This window comes from Lepeophtheirus salmonis, chromosome Z (genome assembly GCF_016086655.4).
Source record: "Lepeophtheirus salmonis chromosome Z, UVic_Lsal_1.4, whole genome shotgun sequence".
NCBI classification, from domain to species: Eukaryota; Metazoa; Arthropoda; class Copepoda; order Siphonostomatoida; family Caligidae; genus Lepeophtheirus; species Lepeophtheirus salmonis.
In genome coordinates this window covers 22,551,345-22,560,210 of record NC_092584.1, presented here as the reverse complement: position 1 = coordinate 22,560,210, position 8,866 = coordinate 22,551,345, and positions in this window count along the sequence as shown.

Here is an 8,866-nt window from a genome sequence, read left to right as displayed (position 1 = left end):
TTAGGTCGCACATCGAGTATGGCCTTTTGAAAAAAGTCAAAAACAATATGTTATTAAGTCGATCCATTATTTTGCAATTCTATTATGCCGGTCCTTATTTAGTTCACTCTCTATCCTGTCTAGTTCAGTACTGTATGTATATCAGTCTAAAACTTTGGTCCTTGATGACGTTACTCTACTTTATTTCTCCTTTTTTAAATCAGTTCTAGGACTCAGACTGCAAAGGACGGCCCTAAGACTGATCTGGACTCTACCCAATAAATACGGACTAACTCAACACTATTTTTGATGGGCATTAGTGGGGAGTTCTCATATTGAGAGTCCAAAGGACCGGTCATTTGACCCAACTGGAATAGACCAAATAAATACGGACTAACAACACACTATTTAGATGTTTTGATAGACATTTTTCTAAGCTATAAGTAAAGTTAATTTAGAGTTCTCAAAAGTTTCATTTATGAAAAATGTACCGGAAAATGCACTCCATACACGCTACGACTAAAATTTCCTAATGCCATTCCCTCTTTTTGACACCTATGGTGGGGTTAGGAAAATACATTTTACATAGGTTATTTCTTTACCACACAGTAACTTTTCCAACCTAGACGTAATAAAAAAGAAGTTAAAATACAAGGCGCCCTAAAGTACATACATTTTATATTAGGTATTATTGCATGGCTTGTTTTATTTGGTTTGTATTATAAATTAATGATGAGTCAGGTTCATTCGCTTGAATAATGAATCTAAAATAATTAATTAATGATTTAAACTCTCAATTTTAAAAGGCTTTATTTTATGTATGAATAATTCAATAAATTGATACTAAACATCATTACCTTTATTGTATCACGCAACCTTTTATGCGATGCCGGAGATCAGTTGGTGGTTAGCACCATTCGTTCCAATTATGATTATAATTGTTGAGGATTCTTCAGAGCCTAGCAAGAGCTAATTCTAAGTCAACCAATCAGCATTTAGAATAATGATATGGTTAAAAGAAGCAGAAATATCCCCAGCTGAAAACAAATACATGGTGATTTTTGTTTTAGTGAGTTAACACAGTCATTAAGGTTTCTCATCCGGGATCCCTTTTTCCCGGGGAACCTAAGTCCTGGCAAATCTTGCATTTAATTTCTTCATACCGGGTGGTCCCTTTAAATTTGAACATTTACTAATTCAATAATTAATGAAGGTTGAGTTATTTTAATGAATTCATATTTTGAATTACCTATGCATAAACAATTATTTACAAAAGAAAAAAATCCTGAGCTCTTTTGCTCACGCACAAGTCGGAAAAAAATCCATTCGCGCACTCCAAACAGTTGGGCGTCTGTTAGAAAGGCCAAACTGGAACCAGGAAAGAGATCTCGAGGTTTCACACCAAACTGCACAGAGAACTATAAAAAAAAATGGGTGGAATGAGCCTTGTGTGGATGGAGAGGGCATTATTGACACCAGTAATGAAAGAAAACGCATCTCCTTCGCTGCGAGTCTCTTGTGAATGATACTTTTGAGTTGTTATGAACTATTTTTGTATACTTTTTGCCCCCTAAAGCCTTGAAGGCAACCCCCTCAACAACAACTCCTGGTGGCATGCGGAGAGGAAGGCCACCAGTGCCCTTCATCCAAACACCGAGGCCCTAAAAGCCACTGTCAACCAACACTAGGAGCTCATGACAGAAGACTAGATCTGCAGTTATTACCAGACCTTACGCCACCGCCTGGAAGTACAGCTACATTAATGATTAAGAGAGTTTAGACACACATCTGTTTATAGTATTAATTTTATTAAAATTATATTGTTAATGAATTATATCTGGATATATTTTAAAATTCAAAGTGTTTTGATTTGAATGGACCCCTCAGATATACAAGTTTCATTTAATTATATTATAATAATATAATTCATTAAATTAAACGTTAAATATATGTTGCAGATTCCCTCAATTAAAGTTGTACCCTTAATGCTTTCCAAAAGATTGATACTTATTAATGATGCTCAACTGGAGTTTTACTGGAACAAAAATTGCATCACATACATACTCTTCACTTGATATTTGAAAAATTTCAAATAATGACTAGGAATCAATCCAAAAAAACTCACTCATAATTTATGCATCAGGTAAATGAATTGTAAGCCGTTTCATATCTTCAAAAAAAGTTTCTTATTTTAAATATAATTTGCATTTTTGAAGCAGTATAGGATGTCATCACAATCTAGATGTCTTATATTTTTATAAAAAAAGATAGGATGAATTCTAGTAACCTTTGACCCACGGATGAGGATGTATATTTCACAATTATTCATGGTGATGTAAATCCCGTGAATTTTTTAGCTGGCCCGTTTTCTTAGAATTGGTAATCTAAAGAATAAATATTATTTTCCTTGGTCCTTATTATGTAAGTACGAGAAGTGAAACTCCTTTCAAAATACGTTCAATTATACTCACAACCTGACTGAACATTCTAGTGTCAAGGCCGTCTGAAAGATTATATATATATTTTTATTTTTTTTAAATAAATATGAATATAAATTTTTTTTTTTTTAAAAATCCACAACTATTAACAAAAAATAAATTTTTATTTTTTAAAAATCCACAACTTAAATTCCTAAAAAAATTCAAATATTAAACTTTTTTGAAGAAAAATTTCAAAGTTCCATCGCTATTCACAGAAAATTAAATATTTTGGAAAAAAGAATATAATTAAATTTTCTTGTAATAGACAGAAATTTCTTAATTTGGAATGGGGATATAACGCTTCCAACCCATCCTCTACTCATGAATGTCAGAGAGTAACACAAAACGATTTGTTTCAAGTTATAATTGTAAGACCTTCCTGGACTCGGATTAGAATTGAGGATTGACGTTGGAATAATTTTCGCCAATTTCCTTGTTCCTTTCTTTCTCCATTTCCTCCCCTCGTCACAGCCGATTGTAGCTGATCAAATCAAACGTCATTAAATCTAAACTGCTCTATGGGTGTCCTTATTGATTTTCGGTGGTTTTTTTTCCTTTGTTTTTCATATAATCAAAATACATACGATTTTCATCACTAATTATACTTCTCCCTCAAAAATTGTACATCAATTACTTTAAAAGTGTTTTTGTTTTTTTATTGCAGGTCAAATCAGGTTACGGAATTTTTAAAAAAACAACCCACACAAGGTTTAGTGATAAAGACATAAATGAATAAGTTTTTCTTTAATAATAATAAAAAAATACATAAATTTCACAGGTGTATTATTTACAAAGGGTATCCTGTAATTTAAAAATTTGTTTTCCGGGAAATGAGAAACACAGTAATTGATATCTTTTACTTTGTACATACGCATGGTGCGTCAACATAAAAACACTTATGAACAAAAATAAAAATGAAGGATATCATCCGAATTAATTATTTTATTTGATGTATTTATACATAGAGTGTAATATATTTCATGGAAAAATTTGAGTCAATTATGGGCACATTATTCAAACTTTATTGGATGAGTTAGGATACCCAAAAATTGATCTGGTGGGGTCATCCTTCATCTTCTTCTCCAAGATGGACAGGAACTTCGGATTCCTCTTTCCTGGAGATGTCTTCTCCATCATTCTTCATCTTGTCCACATTCAAAACCAGGATCCTTGAAAACTTAACTTCACAATGTACATAAGCCTCACCACTTTAATTTTAAGAACTAGGAGATTTGAGATGCCCTACTTTTTTTTGCACACCCATGATGAAAAGATGACAAAATGATTACTATAGTTTGTTTATGCACAAAGGATGTTTGAAGCAGATATTCAATGTACAATATGAAACGTTGTCATTTATAAAGAAAATTGTGGGATGAATTAAGGATCTCAAGGATCCTTACAACATTTAAGAGCCTTTATATGACCTCTTTCAAATAAAATCGATCAATTTCTCATTATTTTTGCAATTATTAGTATAATAGTACAAATGTAATTCGTAATCATTTTGAGAAAAGGAATTGTGTTATTCTATTTACGAGGCCCTTAGCATTATTGAAAAAACAAAGAATAAGGTAATGACTAGTACTCATGAAAGTCGGAGAGAAAGACTGATGATTTTTTTTGTAGTTGATAGTGTAAGTACTTCTTTGACTCAGAGTAGAATGGAGGATCCAACACGGAGTCATTCATGCCCATGCGTCCTTGCTACTATATATTGAGTGGGATATCTGTTTATTTACTTCTCTACACAGCTGATCTAATAGAACGTCATGACAACTAAGCTGTGCATTTTGCAGCACCTCCAAAGGTTTCATAAGAATAATTTGTTAATATAAATTGAGTGTATTACTCGTCGAGAAATACATACCAATGTAATCCAAAGTCAGTTGTGAAATATCCACATATGGATAATGGTTCAAATAAATATTTTAACAAAAAAGGAGCGCCTATTATAGTGATACACGAAATTTGAAAAAAATAATTAGTCTATAATTCGAGTTCAGGTCAAATTTTCCCAAAAATATTTTGGGTCAAATTTCCAGAAAATTATGAGCTTTACTGAAGATGAGTTGTTTAGTCTTTTTTGTCAAGTTAGAGAATACCCGAATGCAACACTATTTTTAAGTAATATATTTGAATATTGTATTGTTTATGGAGGTTATTTTTTAATAGTGAGTAAATCAGTTCGGTTTTTTAGCTCCAAATTTGTCCTGCACATTTCAAGACGCCCACTCATTTTACAAATATGTTAATATTATACTTATTAATACCTACATAGTTAAATATAATTATTTATAATGGGTGGTGGGATTTTTAAATCCGAAAATTTGAAGGATAATGTACCGGATTGTATACTACATCTTTTCGGTGTATGTAATGCCCGTCATCCAAACATTGAGGCCCTAAATGCCACTGTCAGCCAGAACCGGGACGTAATGACGGAGGACTACATCTGCAGCAGGTACCAGGCCTTCCACCGCCTGAAAGCCATCATTGCACTAAGGGGGGCTACATTAATGATTAAGAGAGCTCAGATCTTTATATAATTATTAATTTCTTGTTGAAATTCTATTGTTAATTAATCAATTAATATTCAAAGTGTCCAGATTGTAATGGACCACTCGGTATATTATAATTTATTTCCCAAAATATCTTCAGCCATTCATAAATCTTTTCCTCTGCCATGATGGGCTACTATAGGCCTCAATCACAGCCACCTCTATTGCCCTGAATCTTTTGTAAGCCTTGATGAATAACTCACAATCCCTGTTCGCCACTACCTCGAGATTGGAAGACTCCAAGGATTCAACAATATTATGTGTATTGCACTCTCTCTCCAAAACGCCCTAACATAGTAGTCCAATGTGTTTAGATCAGGCCAGCTAATATATCACATGCATACAAACATAAAGAAAGCAAACAATTAAGCAGAAAATTGATCCAACAAACGATTGCAGTTTCTTCTTGTTTGATCTTATGTTCAAATGTTTACTCAGCTTCAATCCATTAAAATAATTATAAAGTGCTATGGAACATAATAAAAAGGGCCTTAAAAATAATGAATATCGACTCTTCCAACAGATCTATACTTCTTCAGTCATGCTTGCTTCTTTGAATGTCCCAAACAGGGTCTCCTCTGTCCACAATGCTTCTTAGTGCTTTTATTTTTTTATTATGGTGGATAGCGGGATATTTCCTCAAAATTTATAATTAGAGCCAATGTTTCGTTGCTGTTGTCCGCAAGATGATCCCTGTGAAGATAAGGATCTTAAAAATATGTGTTTTTCTGGAATAAATCTGGTTCCAATTAACCAATTTGGACAAACTGCACCAATTTAAAATTGTATAAAACGAATTTATAATTTAAATCTCTCTCTCTCTCGAAGGCGTCATATCGTATTTATATGTTAGGTTTACATTTTGATTTCTAAAATAAAAATAGTAGTTCAAGGGGTTCAAAGCCGGCGAGTTAGGAGGCCACGATGTATTTTTCTCTTTGCTTCAGGAAGTCTGGATTGTATTTTTTGCTCTCAGAACGATCATGAGCAATGATTTAAATCCGGTGGGTTATTTTAGCTGGCCTATTAATTTGTTATTGCCAAAATAAAGAAGAAATTTTATTTTCCTTAGAAGTTTTCATTATTATTTAATGTCTGCTTGTAGTCAACATCCATTCCTAAATAGATTCCATTATAATCAAAACCTTTTTGAAAATTCGTGGTTGCTAATGAAAGAAGGAGGATTTGTTACGGAGTTATAATTGTAAGTCCTTCTTGGACTCAGAGTAGAATTGGGGATCGACATCAGAGTAATTCCATCAAACATCCTTGTTTATATAAAACGTCATGAGCATTATATTTTATATTCTCCAGAACATCTTTCAAATTATTAGGATTAACATAATGATTTTCGGTTTTTTGTTGTTGTTTTTTTTACGTGCCCATTCCACACTGGATTTCACCTTTGATCCTTCCTTGAAGGGGTTTCCGACCTATCAGACTCCTTGAAAGCCTTGCCAATATTGTAAACAGTTGATTTGGGCAGCTTCGTTAACTTAATAATCTACCTGGATGGCTGCCCGGTATGGAGGCCCACAATAATGGACGCACGGAGCTCGTATAAGGAAAACATCTCAAGGATTTTTTTTTTGTACGGTGTTGTAAGCTGATTCTGATGCCCACACTTTCACAAGGATTCAAGGATTAAGGTTTAAACTTGTTCCGGATATAAAATTCCTACCACTGCAAACGATTACAATATCGTTCATGACTTGGTAACCAGCATAAAAATAAAATATAGCGTTGCATTCATACAAAAACTCGACTTTACTAAGGTTAAAAAGTTTTGGCCGGTAGTGTCTTAAATTTTATAGACTCATTCGAAACTTAAGTAAGAACCGTTCCACAGAATAATAAATCAATGCAATAACCCTCCTAATTTTCCAAATTCCAACCCAGAACACGGGATTTCTTTGTGTGTTTCTTTAAATTGTCAGATGGGTTGCACTTATTAAATATAAGTAAATATTAAAGTTTTACAATTACTCCATTTGACCAGGAATCTTTTTTAAAGTACATATACGTAAAGTATATTTCCTTCTCTAGGAATAACCGGTGCGCAAACCTACGCACATTGATTGCAAGTTGTGTAATATTACTCAGGGCTTTATGAAGAATAACCGTGGAGTAAAAAACCACGAGAATCACTTCACTTCATCCACTTATCTATGCATCAGGTCAACTAGTTTTGTAGTATACATTTGGTACCTCGAGGCGGATTAAAAATCCCCACCACCCCTTATATAAACATAAAGGGTCTCTCCGAGTTTCCCAATACTTTTTACAAAGGTAATATTACTCAGGGGCGCACACAGCATTATAATTTGCGGAGGGCTTGGTTTTTGAAACTTTTTCTTGTGTACTCTAAGGCCATTCAGAAAAAAGAAAAAAAAATCCAAAAACATTTAAAAAATGAATTTGAAACATTAAATTTTTTGAAGAAAAATTTCGAAAAACCATAGCTATAAATTAAAAAATTAAATTTAAAGCATAAACTTTTTGAAGAAAAAATTGAAAAAACCATACCCATACAACCAACAAGAATTTAATTTCAAACATTAACTTTTTGAAGAAAAGTTTCGAAGAAACATAGCCATTCACAAAAAAATTAGAAAAATCAAATTTCAAACATTAACTTGAAAAAAATTTCAAATATTACATTTTTAGAAAAAGATTTTCAAAACCCCATAGCCATCCACAAAAAATGAATTTTTTTCAAACATTAAGATTTTGAAGGAAAATATCAAAAGACAATAGGCAAAAAATTGCTTATATTATTTTAGATTTCCAATATTAAATTTTCTAGTTAAAAGCAAAAATTTGGGGAGGGGGTACAGCCCTTCAAGCCCACTCTCTGCAGACGCCCCTTTTACTTAATTTAGTTGTAAGTTACATATTAAATATTACTCCGTGGAAAAATAATTTAGATATATTACATGCAAGCGAGCCCTACACACGTTTGTTGCTACATTGTTAATTTTTTTAGGTAAAGTAGTCACGCAGTTCTCAGATATTAAGCACACACGCAAAAATGAGTCATCAACAGATAATCAGGCCAACTATCCTTTATTCATCTAGATTACTTCACCTTATATTACAATTTTATTATTTTTGACTTCCCTTGAGACAGAGATTCCATTCCTTTTCATCACTACTGTGAGTAAATTTCTGCATGTCCCTTCCTTCACAAAATACATTTCTTGATGTGTTTGACACAAGTCTTTGTAGGAGATCACTGCTTTAAAAGATGGCTAATGCTACATTGAATAATGATTAGATGAATATTTGTAAATTAATAGGTGTACGCCTATTTCTACTCTATATATACAGGGGTGTCCGCAGGAGAAGGCCATGAGGTTCTGTAGACTTTTGTTTGACCAAGTGATACCTTGGATGAAAGCTGAGGCCAATGGTGTCGAGTTCTTGTTTCAAAAAGTTTCAGCCCTCTCTCACAAGGCCCGCAAGAGCCAAAACTTGTTTAAAGAAGAGAAGGTCTCATTTTGACAACCCCGCACTGCACTCCTCCTATATATGAATCCCATGTTTAACTTTACTTAGAGGGAGTTAGAGAGGAACATCTCTTCCAATTCACAGAAAAGCATCGCAGACGTGGTCAAGGCCTACAAATACTTTAGTCCTCGTATCGAGATAATGATGGGCAAAAAGGACCAACAATTTCAATAAATAAAATTTAAAACCTTATTGATCAGAATGTAGTTAAATGTAGTCTGGATTTATCTGAATAACCCTGTATATTAATATGTTATTTCATATTAAGAAGTAATTTCGTTACATAACGTATAATTTTTTTAGCAAAGGAAATTCGTCAAACTATTAGTAAGTAAT